Genomic DNA, 22,280 nt, shown 5'->3' with positions numbered 1-22,280 from the left:
GTACCTCAGACTGATCTGTGCTTTTACAAAAGCCATATAAGTACCCAGGTCGCACAATGCTTTTCTTTTTCACCAAAGCGATCAGGAATGCCAGGCGCCAACTTGCTTCCAGTGTCTCATGATCTTGATTTAGTTTGCCCTGCTGGCATCACTCCATTTTTCAAAGGTAAAGTCCTTCAGTCCAATACCGCCTGCAGTTGCACAAGCAGCTTTGTTTATTTTTCTCCATACAGCTAGTGTCTTTCAAGCCTCTGGTTTTTTCACTTATCATTTTCTCAAAGGGTGTTTGCTGATTTCTTGGCCCACCCCTTTGAGCGCGATAGTCTAAGTCAGTTTCTTTTGTTGATTCAACAAATCACTCATTCTTGCACTAAGCCGTGAGGCTTCTGGATCATGGCTAATGTGCAGTGTTCATGTGGAATGCCATAATGTCTTTGTCAGTTACTCCAGCCCTGGCAATGTAGCTTGCATTTTGCCAGCTGTGTATTCTCTCTTCTCAAAGCGCCTAGAGGTTTCTTCTCCAGTGCACAGCGCTTTACTTCAGTTCACATCACATGGAGCACTGGAATGCAGCTTGCACAGCAATGTCGCTTCACTTCACATCACATCACATGGTGCATGGGAATGCAGTTTGCACGGAGTCTCTTGAACTGGGCAGCTGTCTTTTCTTAGCCCATTCACAGATGCACAGGTTCCCCAAATGTTCAGATGTGATGTGCCCATCTGCCATCCTGCATGCAGCCTTTGATTTCCTTCCAGTGTTGATACTGGGCAAATTCTTTATTTCTGATCAGCATTTCTGTCTTTGCACCCCCTCTCCTCAGTTTTTTGCTCACACTGACGTGTCTCTCACAGGGGATGGAATGCAGGAATGTCATTGTTTATCTTTCGCGCAGCAAGCTTATCTCTTTGCCTATAACTCTTACACTGTGGCGGCTTCAATGGAAAGGCACTCGTTTCAGACAGTTCATTCAGATTAACTCTTTCCTGCACTGTTTTTCTCCAGCAACTCAGAAAAGCTCTCATATCTGAAGCACCATTTCACTAAACAGGAGTGCAGTATTCTGCTTTTTGTTTGCCTTCCTCCAACAGTTTTTTTTTTTCTTCGCGCACCTCGCCCAAGACAGTGCAAGTTATCTTCAAGGCACAAGCTCTGCACACACAGCAAGACTCTTATTTTCAAAAGAGGCACTTTCTTGTCATCAGATTCTACTCCATGTAATTTAGCAAAATGTCAAAGCGTCTTTTAGCCTGTTTTGAACTGATTAATATCCCATTTAAAAGCATACGTTTTTTTTTCTCTTCTTCCTCGTAAGCTTGTAGTTTGGCTTCACAAGCTCACTCCAATGCAATGTGCGATCTTTCAAAAGAACCCGTAACCCACTAAATCTTTGTGCTATCTTATCACACACAGATTTTTCATTCTGTTGTACCATTGCCAGAATATAACCACTTATTTCAGTGCATTTAAAAAAAAAAATGCCATGTTTAGTGCAGCTCCCTACACGTTTTTTTCTGCAAGAGCAACCCACACTCTATATTGCTTGTGGGCTGTTATTGTGTGCACAACATTTTTCACCATGTACCACAGTCAACAGGTCACTATTTCCAAAAACATACATCACTTATAACGCAACAGTACAAATCCATGGCATAGCGTGGGAACAGTCAAAAATACTCCAGGGGCAATTTAGAGGCAATTTAGAAAAATATAAATTGTTTTTTCCCAAACCATTGCAAACTGATTCTGCAATTTCAAATCAATACACAAAAATCGAAAATCCAAATAACATCACTCACTTTCTTTTTTAAGTGAGTCTCTCACCCATTATAAACATGGCACAGCTTAAAATGCAATATAACCATTTTAGTGTGTTTCTTTTAAACAGAATTCGCCACCAGCACATGGAATTTACAGTTGCCAAAATAAAAACAAACCCTTTAGGCTCTCAGCACAGATGTTACTCTTTCTCCTAAGCACGGCTCATTCCCCACGTTATCTTCAGGAATGTCAACACTTCAAAAGCATACCTTAAAAAAGCGAACCTTCGCCTCCGTACATTACAGCCCCCCACTCGCTAGCACACTGGGGCTGAGTCAATGGTTAGATTACTATTCACAATTTGCATGTCAAATCCTCGGAACTATTTTCCCTGCCCTCATGACAGAATAGAGTTGAGAACTCCGTCTCACTTTGCATTTCAAATTACAACTTTAAACTGGGGAAACCGCATGATAAAATTCTTTCCTAATTGAACATACATCTTTCTTGACCATTCATCGGAGCGCTTTAAACAAAGCCATTTCCCGCTTGTTTATCGCCATGTACTCCCTGGCTCCATTCCCAAGCAATAAGTCAGTCACGACTGATTTACTGAAGGGAGTCTTAACCACACAAGCTATCGGCCATGGCAAGCCGGCACAACGCTGCTGTCTTTTGAAGTCTCAGAGCTGCAGTGAGACCACCAAGGAAATGCGACAGCCTGCTCCTCACTCTGCACTGTGTTCTCTCACACAATTTGTCATTTCACAGCAAGGCACTGCTCTGCACAAATCCCACCTCTGCCACCAAATGTCTTGATATGGGCAAAATCTTCCTCGGGGCCAGCCCTTTGAGAGCAGAAAATACCCAATTCAGCCCAAAATACAGGTTCTATTGTGCTGAGCAGTGATCTCATGCTAGTGACAAATGACACCTTTAATAAGTTTTAGTATTTATTCTAAACAGTGAATTTCATATACATTTGGTATTCAAGTTAGAGAAGATTACAAAGCACAAAACTTAGAGAAATGCAAAATATAGAGAAACATAGAACTTAGATAAACATAGAGAAACATAGAGAAACACAGTCTTACGCCCCTTCAATCAGCACTGGGAGACTCTGGCCCTCATAAGCTAGCTGTAACAAGCCCCGCTCAGAGGACAGCGCTGCCGGGTGCCGTCAGAGCTCCAATTCCGGGCACTTGATCTTGCTCGAACCAAGTCCACAGGACGATCTCCCACCCGAGTCATGTGAGCATGCATATTTTATAATCTCGCGCTGCCCGCCCATGACGCACAGTTCCAGAACTTTCCCTGTGCAAAATATAGGCTGGCTCATGGAAAAAACCCAACTCTGTTAATTTCCACTGCTCCTTCTTCTGAGCCCCTCCCTGGCTCCCAGCTGCGCGAAAGCTCAGGAATGTCTTATCAGTGCCTTCCCAGAGAAAAGGAGATTAGCTTGGGGCCATGCAGGGCTACCGTTAGTGAGGCAGAATATTCTAAGGGAAGCAGGGATGTATTAACCCCATCTGCAAGCTCTAAAAGGCATGCACTCATAGCTTAGTGTTCATAGCGCTTAAGACTGGCTATCTAAGCGCTATATAGGTGCCATAATGTTCCAAACACTCCAAAAATGTCTATTAGCTACAGAGCTAGGGCCCTCTCCCTGCCTGTCTATGAACAATGCGTAATGTGACCTATCACTCATACTAGGCCTGCATATTCCTTGTAGCTCACTACTGCATAATGGAAGTGCTACAACAGACTACTGTCAGCATTTTTAGCACATACTTTGAATACACTATTGGCTTTCAGCAGCTAATGCTGTCATCTAAAGCCCTGATTGGCAAGGTTGCAATTTTGTGTATCACTACAGAGGGTGAGGTATTTATAAACTCACCCCCCTGCCTTCCATGTACTAGATCCTGCAGCCTGCCTCTTACATGCAGTTAGATGGCCTCTCCTTGGTGAGGCCATGCGGCAAACGAGTCTTGTCTGCACGACCACCGCCCCAATCCACCCCCCCCACCCTATCAAAGGCAGTTCGCTCCGGGGTACTTGTGCTGGCAAGTGGAGCTATCAGGGAGCGATAAAGGCCAAGAGGTGCCAAAGACCATGTACACTTCAAAGTGGTCTATAGAGCATGGGTTGTTGTTCCCATGTCTACCTCCAGACCCCGTGTCTCCTGCCAAGCATCCCCCCTCACGCTGGACGCCCCCCTGCAAACCGCATAATGCCACGACATATACACGTCATTCACAAACACACCCCTGTTTCGAATTCTTTATAACCCACTTCATATTTCTGATGAGAACTTCTTTGCACTTTGCTAGTCAACCCGTGAAGGTGCTGGTTATCTGCTCTTCGTCTCTGTGAACTTCCGTGACCACTTCGAGGAAACTCGTCACTTTGCAACCTGTGAACTGCTCCCTGTTCTACGACAAGAAACTACTCTGATCCCTGCATCTAACTGTTTGTTCGTCAAGGTAAGGCCATGTACCATAATCATTTTGGGTCCAATTTCTTTTCGTTCAAGACAGTACATGCAAGGAACTAGTCACATGTTCTGAGTTTAGTGAAATTATTTTTCTATTGTTTTAAAGTTATTCAAATACTTATCCGCATGTGAATAACGTGTATAGTTCTAAGAACCAAAACGAACCTTGCATTGAACCTTTTATATGTGTCATTTAATTTTTTAACACATTGGTATTCATAGAGAATTGTTGATCTTTACTTTTCAGAACTTTCCACAATGCCTGCCTGTTCCATTGGCGGTTGCCCTTCGAAGACTCATAGTAAATCTGAAGGTACTATAATGCATGTTTTCCCTAAGACAATAGATCAGATAAGAGAATGGGTCCGATATTGCGGATATCCACCGTCTGAGCTTGAAAGTAGAGTCCTAGAAGTCTTTGCGGACAAGAGGGGTGATCGATACCGCATCTGCAGCAGGCACTTTACCTCTGACATGTACTCCACATCATTGCTAATAAAGAAGAACACACCGCGAGCGAAGCGAAAATTGCTCTCAACTGCTATTCCCACTCTATTCGTCCACATCCCTCCACTGGTGAGTCAAGTTTACGTATTTATCTCTCGGCCTTGCGGTAGTGTGTAGCATTAGCTAACAATAATTTCCCCATTTATGTATCCACTCAATATGAAGGCGGAAGATTCTCCATCCGTGTCGTTATTGCAGTCATCAGCCACTTCAAGCGCCTATCGGGTAATCTTACTTAGCTATTCTGCCACTGACTTGTTTTAGGCATGTAAATCAATAGTTTTAATTTATCGTGTGATTATTTTACCTAATGGTACACCCTTGTACTCGTCCTCTAGTCTTTGTTTTCAGTTATAATTATTGTTATCCAAAATAATGCAAGTACTGTCTTTCAGGGAGATGCTGAGGAGTCCAACGTATTGACGACAACCGTTGATGTCACTCAGATGCTCGAGGTACGTTTCCGGACAGTTCCATCGATGGAGATCATCAGATCTTGCATTCTTGTAGCGTGATTGTTACACACAATGTTTCTTTCGTTTTTAGCCATTGATATGTCCTTCTGTCGTCGCCCTCCTATGTTTCTTCTTTTTGCAATATTGTGTTCATTACTAATGAAAGTCCTATGTTTCAGGGAGTCGATGGAGCATTAGTCCAAGAAGAAGGGGGAGCATGCAGTTATGGGTCGGCGCAACAGCTTGCAGAAGTGTGCACCGCAGTTACATCGTCCCTTGATGTTCTTATGCATTTCGAGGTATGGATGCTGACAGTTCGATCAAGCGAAATCATATGACGTGATTACATCCGCTATACTTCCTTCTTTATTAACGCAAGTGCTATGTTTCAGGGAGATGACGGAGCTTCTTCTACAAGAACATCACCCCTAGTAGTTGATGCAGATCTCTGGGTGGTGGCACTTCCAACGATCGAGCAAATCGAATCATATTTAGATATCCATTATTTATTTTAGACAACTGATCATTTGTGCAGGTCTATTTAGATGAGCCGTTGACGCCTGCACAAAGTTTATGTTCTTTTTAACAAAATAGAAAACCATACTAATGCAATTACTGTGTTTCAGGGAGTTACTGAAGCAACATCTTCAATAATATCATCAATGGAAGTCTATGAGGAGCCCGAGGTATGGATCTTGACAGTTCCATCTAACTAGATCAACAATGCGTGAATAATTGTCGTTTGAATGTTCTACACAAAGCGTTCATTCGTGTTTAGCTATTGAGATGTACATGGGTATTGGTCCCCAAGTACATTTTGTGTTTTCAATATTATTATACATACTAATGAAAGTTCTATGTTTCAGGGAGTCGATGGAGCGTCAGTGCGTGATGGATGTGCTTATCATGAAAATATAGTCGTTGCAGCGCAAGAGGAAGTGGAGACATGCACACACGAGTCGGAGCAACAGCGTCCCGATGTTGAAGTTCGAGGCAAGAAAGTTTCAAAGAAAAGAAAGCAAAAGAAGGTTAGCGTCCTGGTCACTATATTATGTTGTTTTTCACTGTTAATAGTTCAATACTGTAAATTGTGTTTAAACTGAACATCCCTTTTCCAATCTGTCCTCTAGTTGCGAGTGGGTGTACGAACTAGATCTACACAGACAGTGAAGCGAACGAGAGATGTTGCTTGTCAAACCTTTTGGCAGGGACTTGAGACTGGAGATGCATCGTGCCAATGGGAAGAATATGAAGTGATTGACAACGGAGCTATACCACATCCAGCCATTGATAGTGAATGTCCTCCTGGTAGTTCGGATGCAGTCGGAGATCAATTCACAGAATCCACACCCGCAAAAACTAAGACCGTGAGAAAGTTGAAGAAATTGTTTTATTCACCCATCGCCGGAGAAGGAACAGATGTTGCAATGGAAGAGAATGAAGTGGACGACAATGAAACACCATCAATATCACTGAACATAGCGGAAGACGATATCAGAGATTCTACCTTTCATGTGAGTGACATGTCCTCAACGTTACAGGCAGAACCGGCTGGGATGCAGAGTGACAGTATAAGGAAAGAGGCCAAATTCATTGTATTCGATAGTTGTTTGATTGATATTATTATTCGGATGAAATGTGGGCATTCGGTTGGTGGGGAAGTGTGTGGGGAGCCATTGATTAATGTGACTCGTGCAATTCGAGGCACTAACCTTAAAATACATGCCACCTGTACAAAATATCATCCTTTCTCATGGTCTGCACAGCCCATGCTGAGGCAACTGCCAGCAGGCAATCTACTTTGTGCAGCGGCTGCACTTTTTAGTGGTTCAAGTTTTAAAAAGTTAGAGTCTTTCTTTCAGTTTGTGGGAATCCATTTCAATGCGAAAACTCAGTTCTACAAATACCAAACCGATTATCTATTTCCAGCCATTAGCGAAGCTTGGAGAATGGAAAAAAGGTCTATTGATAGTACATTCGCGGGCAAACGGTTCAGGCTAGCCGGTGATGGACAGTGCGACAGCCCAGGATTTTCAGCCAAGTACTGCACCTACCACTTTCAGGACATGGAAAGTAAGAAAATTGTGAGTTTGGTGGTCGTGCAGGTGTCACAAAGTACATCCTCACTGGCCATGGAGAAAGTTGGCTTTGTAGCATCATTGCAAGAACTACAATCGCGGGGAATGGTGATCGACCTGATAGCCACGGACAGACACATTTCAATTGCCAAGACAATGAGAGAAGAGTACAAAAATATAAATCACCAATTTGACGTTTGGCATCTTGCAAAAACAATCAATAAAAAAAATGTCGGCTGCAGGTAAAAAAAAAAGATATGCAAGGTATTTCACAGTGGTCCAAGTCAATCAGCAACCATCTTTGGTGGAGCTCAAAAACATGTGGAGGGTCGTTGGAAATTCTACTGGAAAAATGGCGGTCAGTAATGCTACACTGTAGCAACATTCACCGCTGGACCACAAACCAACATTTCCACAATTGTGAACATGGTCATTTCTCCACAGAGGAGGCACGGAAGAAGAAGTGGTTGATTCCTTCATCACCCACTCACAAAGCCATTGAAAAGATTGTATTTGATAAAACTATAACAAGAGATTTGAGGGGACTCACGGAATTCTGCCACACAGAAGATTTGGAGGTGTTCCACAATATGTGCCTAAAGTACAGGCCAAAACGATTGCATTTTGGCATGGAGGGCATGATAAATCGGACTCTTCTAGCGGTCTTGGCACATAACCATAATGTTGGCCGTCAACAAAGTAGGACGACCGGAACTTTAGGGATGCTTCGCTACAATAAGGCCTTCACTAAAAGAAGTAAACAATGGGTTATCAAACCAGTGTTTGAGGATATGCAATATGACTTTATTGAGAGACTTATTGTTGATGTCCTAGATAGGCACATACATGGAGTTGTGAACAAACCTGTGCAGGGGACAACTGCATTGCCACCCAACATTGCCTCTGTTCCATGTCCACCTAAAGAAGAGCTCAATGAGAAATACACATCACGGTTTAAATGATTGTAATTTGATTGTCTGTTCTCTCGAGTCTCCTCATGTCGCAGGCCCATTGAATATGTGTAGCTATGTATTGTGTAAATAAAAGTGATTGCTCTGTGAGTCCTGTGAGATGGCCTTACACTGAATGTAGCTAACTAGGAATGTGTGCTCGTTCAAAGTGAAGGTCAGCTGCTTTGGTTTTTTTCTCGGGTGCCGGAATGGCCCACGACTCAGTATAAGGTTCTATTGTTATTTGACCTTGACAGGCCGGGACCATCCCGAAAGACTTCTTTTTGGGGGTGTGGGGCAATAACGTAAGAAACGATAATGAATATAATTTCAGAAACGAAAGCCATTTAATGTTCGTTCATTAGAAGAAATAACGTCGGCATAGAAGGAGTGGAATTTCGGGGCTGCCCTACGCACAGACACAATGGAAAATGCAAATATAATGTAAGTAACTCTTTAGATGAGTTTATACCGCAATTTAATTACTATACAGTAGCTTTAAAGACGGGTTAAGTTGTACTTGTTCGTTCTATGTGGCATATTGTTTTGTACCGCGCACTATCTTGAGGAGAACCATCTCCTTTTACAGAAGCACCTCAAAACCTTCCTCTTTGCTTCTGCTTTCTCTCTCCCTCTCCCCTGCTACAACTGGTCCACTGTCTGCGACCTCGGTCCTGGGCCCTTCCACTCTCCACCTGCACTGCCTTCCTGTCAACCCCTGCACTGGGGGACTGTCTCAGTATCCTACAGCCCCCCCTTGACGTATAATACCCAGTTGCACTGTCCTAGCTATGAAATAATTTCCCGACCTAATATATAAAATGAATAATTTTAATAAAGATCTGATGGTGAGACTAATTTCATTTTTTATGTTTTTAAAACAGGTACATCCTTCATTATTGTATGTGTCACGAGTACCAGACACCGGCGGATGGCTTTTATAACCGCCAGTTGCTTCTCCGCGTGAACAACGTTACCACCCTGACTTATGGGACGATCGCCAAGTACAAGTATGCCCTTACGCGGTACTAACAGCTAGATGCAACATACAGACCGTTGTGGTGGCCTAGTGCCTCGTTGTTGGAACAGCCATGCGATTATCAGTGCGACCGAAGAGCTTATTTTATCGTAAACCAACACCCTGTGTACTGCACACGAACATCGCTTGCCTCAAGACGAACTATTTTGGATCAAGAGCAAAGAAAAATGCAAATCGCAGAATATTCTCTAAACATTTGATGTCCAATAAATGTACTTTGCCAAATGGACAATCTTGCCGTTTGCTTTTAAACCACAGTTTCATATTCCGAATTGTGGCGCTGTATTGTGAGATGATCTAAGACCCTGTGTACAGCAAAGGAACATTGCGTGCCTCAAAACAAACTTTTTGGAACGTGAGCAAATAAAAATGCAAATCGCTGAATATTCTCTAAACATTTGATTTCAAATGAATGTACTTTACCAAATTTACAATCATGCGGTTTGATTTAAAAGTACAGTTTCATATTCCGAATTGTGGCGCGCTGTGTTGTGAGCTAATCTGTGTTGGTTTCCGGGTTCTGTGTGGAGTCGCGTAGAAGACGCCTGGGCGCGTTTGCCTACGCAGCACAGTCACGTCACGGATAGAGGCGGGCAATATGAATGTTTTGATAAAGTCTGTTTCAGGGGCGGGGGATTTGATTTAGTGCCGCAAAAGCAGGTGAGCCAGGGCGATGGGGGGGAAATGATAGGATTATCAGAAAATGGCGGCTGATTTCGAGTGCGTTAATGGACGAAAAGTCGGGTAAGGTCCATAGGAAAGTTTTCTACGATCTACCGATTTATGCTTAAAAACACATGGCCGAACCGTAGGGACAATAAAAAAAAAGTCCCGGAACTATCCTTTAACATTCCATCTGCCACTAATGCTACCAAAAGGTTAATGGGTAGGAAATGAAGGGCCTGAATGACACTTTATGGGACCATATTCACTGAAGGCCTCACCTGATGCACTATCACATTTAAAGTGTCCTGCGTAACCATGTTGTAAAGTTGGTCACCCTAGTGCCCAATAGGCTATAATTCTCCAAGGCTTCTGTGTTTGTGCATATAGTGCATGTGCATGCAGTGTTGTGACATATGTATACTCATGTGTCTGAGGCTACCATGACATGGGTGAAATGGGTGATAATGGTGCAACTTTAATATTGCTGTTACCTCTGAGATGCTTGGTGACTTGAAAGGTTTTCATCTTTTTTTCTGATTCCACTAGCATAGTGGCAAAGGTATCCTGCTCCCGGGGGTTGTGCCTTCTGAGGGGCTGGCTTGGACTTCTGCTGCAAGTATGCCATTTTTCTTGTGGATGGTGTGCTGGCTATTCCTGCTACTCGGCTGATACGGCAGGTTCTCCTTCTTTGCTGTAGCAGCCAGGCTTACTGGGACTACGGGAAGTCCTTCTTTCATCTCTTCACACAGAGGCAGCAAATCTGAACAGAAAGGGAAAGGGGCTAAGTTTAAAAGCGCAGCCGCGCACAAAGCGCTCATAAGTGCATAAAGTGCAGTTTGGCGGAGAGGCGTTAGGCATAAAGGTTGGTTATTTTATCATTGCTTTGGAAATTCAGACTGATTATGCCAGTAAATCGTAAGCGATATCAGCTCTGCAATAACGCGCAAGGCCAATTACCTCCGACTTCTGGTAGAGCTACACAATAATTGTTCATTTAATAATAAAAGTGATCCTTACAGCAAGTCAAAACCTAAATCTGTAGAGCAGACCCCAGCGATTGGAGTAATGGAAACATCTAACAAAACAAAGGACTTAAGTGAACAAAGTAAAATGACTGCCTTCCTTAAACCTTGCCAACCTAGCACACCCATTGAAAAGGACATGGCTTTCTCCTTTGATCATGGAAAGAAATTGTTTCAAATCAAGAGGATTTGTCATCATTTCCTCCTATTGATAATAATCCCTTATTGAACCTATGTCTTCGCCTTCAAAGATAATCAATGGGGTCGACTAGGCAAGCACCAATCATTGATCATACTACAAATATAGTTAGCACTTCCACCTCTCAAAATCTATCTCATACACCATTGGTGCAGATGAGACTGTGTATGCATCGTCACATGTGGCTAATACCTCTTTCAGTTCCATTGCCCCTTCGGCCACGTTGGACGACACGGATGATACAGAACAATTTATTATTTTAAAAGCATTATTTACCTTGTGTAATAACATCTACAAAGAACAGCGCTATATTAAAGAAGGTCTAACAGAACGTGTGGGCATTGTTCTTGCAAACGAATTGGAGGCTGTCCCTAATTTTGCCACAAATGAGGCAATAACTAATGTAAGTGTAGCTGATGGTACACTTAATGAAAACATCGCCATTCATCATTTGGAAACGGAGGAATTGGAAGAGAAGGTATGAATTCCCCCATTTACCCCATTTAGGCCCATCTCAGTCATACCTGTTGCAACAACTAATAGAAATCTGTAAAAGGTAGCCGTAGGGCAATGTACTAGAAGGCAACAAAGGAGAAAAAATAAGAATACACATAAGATAAATGTTTCTGTATTGGAGGATGGGGGATCTAAGAATCAGTTAAATTCTTCAGTTTGCACTCCTCCTTTTGATTTAAACAAAATACTGCTTGCAGGAGTATTCAGCGACAGGAAGAATTGATCGCCTGAATAAGATCACTAAATGAGGATCATTGGTTTCGTAGCCAGTGCCCTTTCCGTAAATTGTCCGAAAAATCAGCAGATACCTCGCAAATCATCTCTTAACACAGGAAGGGTGCACATCGAGGAGGGGGTGAAACTGTGCTAGTGCAAATGATCAAGAAGAGTCACACTATCCCTTCACCCACTCTTGAGGTAGCCCTTAAAGAGAAATATCCGAAGGTATAGGGTGAAAAGGTTTTGTGATTCACTCATTGCATTTCGCAATTAAAGTCCATCTCTACTAAAGATCTCTTACTCCAGGGGGTTCCAAACTGGCCAGCAATAAGCGTGAACCAAAGGACGCTCTCCTCAAAATGTATACACTGGCTCTGCACTGCTGGGAGATGTGCTTTTGTCTCCAGGGATGATATAGTGGATTGTCATAGAATGTTTGGTGAGGGTAGTAACCCCCATGAATCAGTAAAAATAGTCTTCTGGGACCAGAGAATGGCTATAATTATATTGGGGAAACTCTGGAGCAATGATCAGACTGCTAATAGCAGCATTGGAATCAGTTCATCCTCAATGACCAGGGGATTAACCTGGAGGTACCCCATTTAACTATTTCTTATCTGGCATGAACCTTACAGCCGTTGGGAATAGATTGGGAAATCAATGTGGTTTTGGGTTGCTGGAGCCCTGTAATACAACTCGTCTGTACATGGGGATTATTCCTTAAACTGGGATTGATGAGTTGTCACAGGCAAGCAGTTTGTAAATTATTAGTAAATTGTAGTATATGTTTGTGTTAGGTTTTACTTTGATGGTCTTATGGCCGAATAAAGTTTTGTTACAATGAGGATCTTACATTAGTTGAGATCCCGGAATTGAGGAGTGACTTGAAATGGTCATGTATTCATCTGACTTTTCCCATCATCACTGATTTGTTGATGTTCTTTTTATGGAATGTTTTAAGAATGGGATACAAGCTAACTAGAAATCAAAAGGATGAACAGAAAACCATTACTAAATTGGCCGACCACCAGGAGCACAAGAGAAACTATGGGCTTGGTTCAAAGAAAGTAGAGTCTATTGTACAAAATAATGTATCGGCTTTAAATATCAGCTCTTTTTCTGCGCAGGAAGCAAGGCGGTCTAACGATGCACGTGAGAATTTGGACGAGGCGGCATGATCTGTGATTTCTCCTTCTTCCCCCTCTTTTAATCTTGTTACTGCAGAGGTTTTCATTCTTTTTTACATCCATGTGGCCAGATTTTGTTGAGAGACGCATCAATATTTCTATTACAAGAAACTTGGCTTACTCAAACTTTTAGTCTCATTGTTATCAAAATTTGCTAGGAAGGGCTCAATGGGAAGACGGACTGCTGGATTGATTATTGGAGTTAAGAATGATTGTATGTGTATTTTCTGGCAAAGATTCAATTGATTTTATGTTTTGCTGCTATTTTGACATTTCGTCACATGCAACATGCACAAAAAGTTATGATAATAAATTTGTATGATCCTCCGGGAAGAAAGACAGGGGGTTGAAACATGGCATATTTTGAATTATTTGGAAATCAGTTTGAATGAATGGTTGTTTGATAATCCATTAGCCCCGTTTATTGTGGTAAGACATCTGCTGTATATTTACGGGGGAATTACTTCCCTAGCTGGTCTAACAATAGGTTTCTATGGACAGAGAATAATATTAAGTCCTTTAATGATGCATTGTCTATGAAACTCTTGCATGATGTGTTTGGCTCTAGTATGACCATTACGGATTACTATGTTAGATTTGAAGACATGTTTGTTGAGATCTTAGCAGAAACTCAGAAAATATGTGTTATTAGTAAGCAAATGCATGTGCAGCTGTATGATGTGATCATTGCAAACAAAAAATTGAACTTAGAATGAATATTAAACAATATTAAACAAGTAAAATAGCTTGGACTTTCTAAATTGAATTCTGACATAGAAATAAAGAATATACAATTGGCCTATATTGACCTCTGCTCAATGGCAAATCCTCTTTGGGGCCCTGCGCACACAGGACACTTTTTCGTCAATTTTTAACCAATACATGTCCTCTTATAAAGAAAGAACAGAAGTAAATCCCCTTACAGAAGCGAAATGGACTGCACATGTGCTTGAGTTATACTATAGAAGAGACTTTGCATTTGATGAATCAACTAGGTACTTTAATTGTTTTGACAGTTCTTGCCTGGATTGATCTGCTTGAAAGGATCATAAACAAGCGTAAATTACCATGTGAGCGTCAGGTCGGGTCTATGTCCCTGACTGCACGCAGACCCGCCCCCTACCAGCTTCTTCGGGTTGCACACCAACTCTCCACACCACATGTCTGATACATTAATATGCTACTATAAGTCAGTAACTATTTATAACTAAGGTACAAAAAGGGGTACACAAATAAGAATTCTGTATATTCCCTTCACAGGTTTGCTGTAAAATGCTTTCCCCCTGTGTATGGCATCGCAACATATGGCATCAATAAAAAGCAGTTTGTGTAAATACATCTCCCAATGTTAAGCAGCTGGTGCCAGGAGGGCCACCCAGAAAGTAGTCCACACAGAGGCGCAGGAAGGGTAGGGCCTGAGGGGCAAGGCCCACCCAAAATCTGTAAATGCCCACTCAGCAGCGCTGTGTGGGAATTTACAGATATTTTTGTCAGTGCAGTGGGCCCAACTACATGAGCATCAGGCCCCATTTGCTAGACAATCCTGGCTACGCCTCTGTGTCCACACAATAGTGCCACCATGTAGTACCCAATTACACTTTATTAATGCACACATTCTTGGGTTTGCAGGTCGTGCCCTTTTTCATTGTTAACTAGGCATAACAGAAAAATCTCCTTTCAAGGGTTCGTTCGGGGGCAGCGCCTGCACCAGCCAACAGGCCTCGCTCCTAGGCCAGGGCCTGGCTCGTCAGGTTATCATGGCCTGGCTGTCTGGCAGTGACGTGAGGCCGCCTGACCCCTGTCACTGCAGTTCCAAAGCTCAGGCTGGCTGACTGCCGTTCTAATCTCTTAGGCAAGGCCACAGTAGCGTCCTACACGGACTGGGCTACCCCCAAGCCTTTTAATACCTGCTGCACGGAAAAAAGGGTTGCTTTATATGAACGGGCAAATGCTCTTAACATCTCGCACAACAGCCTGCTGGAGGTTTGTGACAAAAGTAACCTTTATCCAAGTAGTGGTCTAAAAAATGCATTTTTACCCAGTTTGTAATATTTTGTATGGTGGGGCTCTTTTATTTTATGCAGGATGTTGAAAATAAAGCAACAACAATATTATTTTGCTTTAACATGTGTCTCTAAGGATTAATTTACTTAAATGTTGTTTTCATATGAGATGTGCATTTTATAAGTAAACAATCTGAGTTCAAGGCCATGAAGTTCCTTTTTTTTCCATTTGATTCTGCACCTATAGCTTTTTCTCTCCGGAATTCCATGAAAAACCAGGACTGGATGGCACTCGCATTTATAGCCATGGGAAACTTGAGACAATATGGAGCTTGGGGCCCTTTAGGAACGTGCATATGAAATGGATGGGATCACACAGAATAACTCCATGTCCAAATAACCGAACCAGCTCAGGAAGATGGCAAAGTACTGTTTTATATCAACTGACGTATGATCAGGTGCTCTCAGCGGTCTTCAATTTGGGCTGGCCGGGACCCCCCAAAAATACCAAATGTACAGTATGTATGATATGATATTTATATCACGCTTAATACCTAGAGGTTTCTAAGCGCGGACCCGGGGATCGAACCTGTGTTGCTTCATGTCGTCTTACTTCCAAGGTGAGCACATTAACGCCGAGCTGTCCTCCCGGGCTGTCAGAACTATTGCGTGCTGTCACCACACCCTACTCCCAGTATAGTCTCTGGGCTCCCCCACCTGCTGCCATCACAGTTGCTGGGCTCCCTCATCCCACTCCTATCCAGTCCCTGGGCTCTCCCCACCCCATCACACACCATGGGCTTTCCCCACCCTGCTCCCACCACTATCCAATGGTTTCCACCCATCCTGCTCCCACCACAGTCCCTGGGCTCCCATATCCAATTCCCAACACAGTCTGAGGGCCTGTGGCGGCTGGTGAATTTTTGAAGTGGAGTGGCATAACTATTTCCCCCAAAAATGCCTAAGCGACCGAGCGCAGTGAGGGAGCCTGAACCATTTAAGGGAGGATCAGCGGGTTTTCCCCCCCATGTTTATTTTTTTTTAAATAATGGGTTAAAATGTTGCATTGTATAGCATAGTTTAAAAAAAAGAAATGGGTAAATAGCCAACAGTTTGCAATTGGTGCTGGGGGTCCCATGAGGCAGGCATGACATTATTTACTGGACATCTATAATAGATGTCCAGTAAAAAAAAAATACCATCCCTGTCCCCTGGGCCCCACTGGGCGTAACACAATCAACATGATGATGTGTGTATGCAAAGCATCGGGGTGCCAAGGGGGAAAGCATGGTATTTTTAACTGGACATCTATGATAGAAATCCAGTAAATAAATACCATCCCTGTTCCCTGGGCTCCACAGCGCCTCAGAAGGAGAGCCGATTTTGGCAGGTGGGTAGGGGGATTGTACAACATAAGGAATTTAGGCATTTTTAAAATGCCTTTGTTGTACAACCCTCATTCCCCCTCTATCAACCACTTGCCAAAATCAGCTCAACGGACCAAAACAAACTAACACACACACACACACCACATTCATACAGCAATCACTGTATCATTCACGCGAGCATCCATCACCATACACTCACTCATAACACAAGCATACACAGCATCCAAACACATGTTTAAATAAAATAAAAAAATGAACATAACGTACCTTCTGCATTCGCCTGCATGTGGGTGCTGAAACGCCCTACTCCAGGCTGCTCTGCCCCAGCCAGCATTTCCAATGAGCTATGCAATGCTGGAGAAGCAAAACGCCCCAGCCTTCCATGGATCAGTGAGCATGTGCGACTGGGGCACTGAACTGAACTGTTAAGGGAAATAGTGTTTCCCTTTGACAGTCCCAGCAGCCCAGGAGCACTCCCTCAGCTGGAAAACGCAGCTAAGGGAGTGCTCATTGTTTCACTGAGCTGGCTTCTTGGCTCCTCCATAATGGGTGAAGGGGCCACTGGGTGGGTGCCCCCTCGCCATTATGGATGAGCTGCCAGGCTCAGACTGGCCTATAGGGCATGCAAAATGCTAGAGTGGGCCATTTAAAATGGGCCACCTTTTTGGCCAATGTGGGCCAGTTTGATGAGTTACTTCACTATGCAGTTAGATTTTGACCATTGAGCAATTAGTAATTTTGACCATTGTTGCGAAAAAATATTCTTTAAATATCACAATTTACTTACACTTTAACACAACGCACCCCCTTGGGTACTATTCAAACAGTCTGTGACTAAAGGAATGAATATCCATTTACAACTGCGGCCCACTTTCATTATTGTTGGTGCCTGAGACAGTTTCATGCTTCTGCCCGACCATGTAAGCTGCCACTGCCATTTCTTCCAATCTAAAAAAAAAACATTTTTTTTTTTAGATTTCATTCTGGCCTCTCACTGCCCCCGCGGATCCCTGTGGGGCTGCGACCCACATTTTGAATATTGCTGGCTTAAGGGGGACCATCAAAGTACATTTTCTATAGCAACTAGGATTGTGATTGGCTGCCCACTGTTAGGTGGACAACATGTGCCTACCTCTAAAACATGTCACCTTCAGAAACATTAGATACACAGTTTCTTATTGGTTTTCAAACTATAAGGTGTTATGTTATATGGACCACAACAATTGGTTGGCATGCTTGTGCCAGGTCTGGAACATTCGTTTCACTTAGCAGCACATAAACCCAGACCAAGGTGCAAGGAGATGGGGCATGACACTACCTCCACACACAATTAGCCCAGCATCTCTCATCGCCCATACCTTCTGCCATGAAGCTTGTCTTTGAACGTGGCCTTGCAAAAGTATCCTTGTCTTTAGAATACATGGGAGTGAGATCACTCACTATTGTGTTCTGGGACTTCAAGTCTGAACTCTATTTTCATCCTTGGCTCACGTGACAAGAGACCACAATTTGGTCCATTTTGCAGGTTTTAAATGCTTTGAATTAATTAAACTTGCCACTCTTGGTGTTCTTTCTTTGCACCTTAACAAGGGATGATTCATTCTTCACACGTTCGTTCCTTTCCAGAATAGATAGCTGACCTTGGCTGCTTCAGTCTTGACTCCAGGCTAGACAACTTGCCATGCAGCTCCACGATTCTGCTTATTATTGCTGCTACACAGTTTTCTCTTCCCTCTTCATGGGTCCTGGCTTACTAAATTCATGATACCAATGTCCAGCTTCTATACAATGGCGGCTTCGCCTTTATTCTATTCACTACGTATAGCCAGCTTCTATGATGACTTAGTCTACTTGCGTTCCAGCATCTGTTCAATAATTGAACGGTTTATTTGCTACAGCACTTCATGCACGTGTAATCTCCTTTTCCATATTTAAACGTTCACTTGATTATTTACTTCATCATTAGCCCCTATACATCTTCATCAGCCAGCATCTCGGAACATTGTAGATAGGGCCTCATTACGAATTGGGCGGTATCCCGGCAGTATTGGGATAACGCTGGGGTTAGTAGCGTTACTGCCAAACTCCCCAGCACTATTAGAGCCGGAGCACAGGTTTGGCAGAACGGTAATTCCCCATCCAGCATTGGGCCCATTTGGGAATTCCCCATTGGGCCCAATCGGGAATTTTTGGTGCAACTACCATCCAGTAATTGCGCTAAAAATTAAATTTCCGGCGCATTTACCCCAACTTAGAGCTGTGGGTAAATGCAGCCAAACCTGTGATTTCGCAGACCCTTAAATGTGGCAGTAATAGCATTACCGCCGCATTTCAGGGTTACCGCCAAATTTGGGATGATGTCACTGGCTTCTTTTCTCTGCTCCTTCTCGTACTCCTTCAGGAAGTTCCTTCATCAAGTTGTCATCTCTTCGGGGATACATTCGGTAGGGTTGCGTCAATGGGTATCTTCTCTCAAACACACACTGCAGTATTGGCATAACTGCAGGTATCAAACACGGCACGATCTCAGGTCTCCAACATATGGGCGGTAGGGGGCAGGGTTTCCTGAAGAGGCATGCAACTGCTCCTCTACAATATTGATTTGCAGGCCTTTTGAATTTGTTTTTTCAACAAAAATAAATTCACGCGGAAGAACCCCCCACCTCCCAATGTCAAGTTCAGGCTTGCTTTCTGCGCTTGCTCGCTACATTGTATAGTTAAAGTAATTATGTCCCACCACTGTTTAAGCCACTAGCTACCCCCTGTCAGTTTGTCAGTCCAGCAAGCAACTGTATGGCTAATGTGGCAAACAAGTAGCTCTCCAGCTGCTGCTTAAATACAATTTCTCAATCCACAGCAACTCTTTGGCTGTCCTGTCCAAAGGCTTTTCTTTGTCGTATATAACCTCATGAAATATTACCTAGCACTATTTGGTGACATGTAACACTTTGGAGTGGCTGTATAGCTACCTACATGTTAGTAGTACTTCCAAATGTGTATGAGCAGTATAGTATGCAATATTAACACTCGAAAGCACGTTCTAGCGCGTGTGTTCATATGATATAGTTATGTGATGTCTAATCTTGCCATGGGCTCTAGCCCCAGATCTTTTACAAACCTAGCAACACCCCTGCATATGCTTTTGTAATGTAATTACTAAAAACAGAAATCTGTATGGTACAGCAAAGAGGATGAATGCAGGAGTATTGATGAATGACTGTCTGTCAACCACTGAGACAAAGAAACCATACAGAGTTATGAAGAACATAACTCCAACTTATGGCGAGAGGCTGGGGAAGCCCCAGTGTTGCGTGATAAAAATGGGAGCTTCTAGAAAACTAGGAAGAGAAACCCTAAAGATTCAAATCGGATTACTGATGGAAGCCGGTAACTCGGCGAGAAGGCTGGTCTGCACGACCGCAAACCTAATGGGATCAGCAGTGCCTGAGGAGCACTACGGAACGGGCAACCGACAGAAGTGTCCAGAGGCTGGTAGTCCCAGGTAGGACTTTGGACCAGGGGTGACAGAGAGCCCCAACTTCGACATGCCGTGGATAAAGCATGTCAACTGCAGAGCACAACAGGTCTTCCAGACTGAAGCAAATCCCAGGAGGGAAACAAGAGGTGGTGGCCAACAGGGATAGGGAAAGAAGAACCCTGACAAAGCTGATACCACGTTCAGAGACCGGAGCGTGTCTCTAGAGAAATCGGAAGGAAGCAGAAAAGCCATCTTGAAGGACAGTAAAACCAAAGCAAGGAAGAACGCTGAAATCTTGATGCAGCCCCATTACATTGCAGGTAAAGGGGAGAGCGGGAGAACCAGGAAAACAGGTGGGAGTAATTTCTATGAATGTGAAACTGAACATAAAGAGTGGACTTATCATTCTTGTCCCAGTGAGTGGGAACATCATAAGAAGAGTGAGGATTGCAGTGAGAGTAATCATACTCATCCCAGTGAGTGGCAAACCTATAAACAGTGCAGGACTAATCGAATTCGTCCCAGTGACTGGCAAACATGTAGGAAGAGTCTGAATTACAGCGGGACTAATCATACTTGTCCCAGTGAAGGGCAAACCTGTGAGAAGAGTGAGAATCCTACAAAGTATGATAAGAAGAGTGAAGGTTTAACAAGCACTCAACCTGTATTAAATTATATGATTTGGCATTTGTGGCGCGCTTATACACAAGTGTTTCAAGGCGCAATGAGGCAAGGGAGGGGGAACAGAGGGAAGACAGCAACAAAGATCTTACTAGGCCAGGTGACATTGAGATTGCGCAAGTGCAGGGGAGGGGGAAAGGGAAAGTCCGTGGGGAAAGCGGGAGGGTGCAGTGCAGTTCATAGGATCAACAGTAATAAATAAATAGAATAGATAAAACAATAGGTAAAAGGTGTGGCCAGCTTGTGGCAAGTGCAGGGGTAAGTGCAGGCATCAAATGTCAAGAGCTGGTGGGGGCTGTAGGGATACAGAAACAGCCCCCAAGTGCAAGGGTTGCCTGAGAAGCAGTGCAGGTGTGCAGCTGGCGGGGGAGGGGACCTGGGCCCGAGAACAGAGGGTAGCCAGGTGACCAGTGCAGATTCAGTCAGGAGTTCAGCAGGGGGGAGGAGGAGAGAAAGCAGAAGCAAAGAGAAAGGTCTTGTGGTTTTTCCAGAACCAGAGATGGTTCTCCTCAAGTTTCAGGGAGGCAGGGGGGCTGTTCCAGAGGGAGACCCCAGCCAAAGAAAGAGATCTACCACCAACTTGTTGCTTGGAGAAGCGACTGACCCTGAGGGAGTTGGAGGAGGATGAGCGAAGAGCTTAAGAGGGAAGATATTTAGGAAGAGAAAGTTGAAGGTATCGAGGCCCCAGATCCCAGAAGGCCTTGTGGACAATGCAGAGGGGTTTAAACTTAATACTTGCAGCCACTGGGAGCCAGTGCAGAGATTTCAGTCCTGGAGGGATACGATGCCTGGGCGTGAGGCCAAGGACAAGTCTCGCAGTCCTGTTCTGGATGAGTTGCAGAGGACGGAGAGTAGAAGCAGGCAGATTTAGAAAGAGGCTGTTGCAGTAGTCCAGCCTAGAGAGAACCAGAGCTCTGGAGACAGTGAGCTTCTGGGGGAAGGAGAGGAAAGGAAGAATACCTCTGAGGGGGTGCAGCTGGTAGTATGAATTCTTAGAGACGTCAGAGATGTGAGTAGAGAAGGAGAGTGCAGAGTCAAAGATGACCCTGAGGTTTTTAGCCTCACAGGTGGGAGAAGGAAGAGGTGCCAAGGGAAGCGAGCCAGAGGGCTATAGGAAAGGAGGTAGCAGGTGTGCCGATGAGGAGAATCTTCGTCTTACTGGCATTAAGGCAGAGATCGTTGGTGGCAGACCACTCCTGGATAGCGGACAGACAGAGATGAGAGAAGGAGAAGAGGTGGCAGAAGGGAGCCTGAAAATGAGCCGAGTGCCACCCGTATAGCACTGAAACTTGGAGCAGAGAGCAGCACTGCTGTGGGCAAGAATTACCAGGTATTGGTTGAATAGCCAGGGAGAGAGGCTAGACCCCTGGGGAACACCACAGGTAGAGATAGAGATAGAGGACAGGAAGGACCCAAGTTGCACCTGGGAGGGCCGATCGGAGAAGAAAGAGGTCAGCCAAGCCAGGGCCTGATCGGTAATACCCAGGTTATCACAGAGATGGTTGAGCAGGATGGCATGGTTGACCGTGTCAAAGACAGAAGAGAGATCAAGTAAGATGAGGACACAGGGGGTATTGGAGTGAAGGTTTGAGAGCAGGTCTTCACGGATGTTCAGGAGAACGATTTCTGTGCT

The 22,280-nt window shown here is 43.9% G+C and overlaps 1 long non-coding RNA gene across 1 annotated transcript in view; it reads right to left on the bottom strand.

Annotated features, from left to right (window-relative positions):
• Positions 1-22,280, bottom strand: part of LOC138526794 (uncharacterized) — a 33,567-nt gene that overhangs the window by 2,887 nt on the left and 8,400 nt on the right. The window contains exon 2 of the long non-coding RNA XR_011283735.1: positions 10,446-10,714. This is a non-coding gene — a long non-coding RNA (uncharacterized lncRNA). The remainder of the gene's footprint in view (positions 1-10,445; positions 10,715-22,280) is intronic.

This window comes from Ambystoma mexicanum, chromosome 1q, assembly GCF_040938575.1.
Source record: "Ambystoma mexicanum isolate Mex_15411 chromosome 1q, UKY_AmexF1_1, whole genome shotgun sequence".
NCBI classification, from domain to species: domain Eukaryota; kingdom Metazoa; phylum Chordata; class Amphibia; order Caudata; family Ambystomatidae; genus Ambystoma; species Ambystoma mexicanum.
Note: the sequence above shows the minus strand (reverse complement) of the source record. Positions and strands in the feature narration are given on the sequence as shown.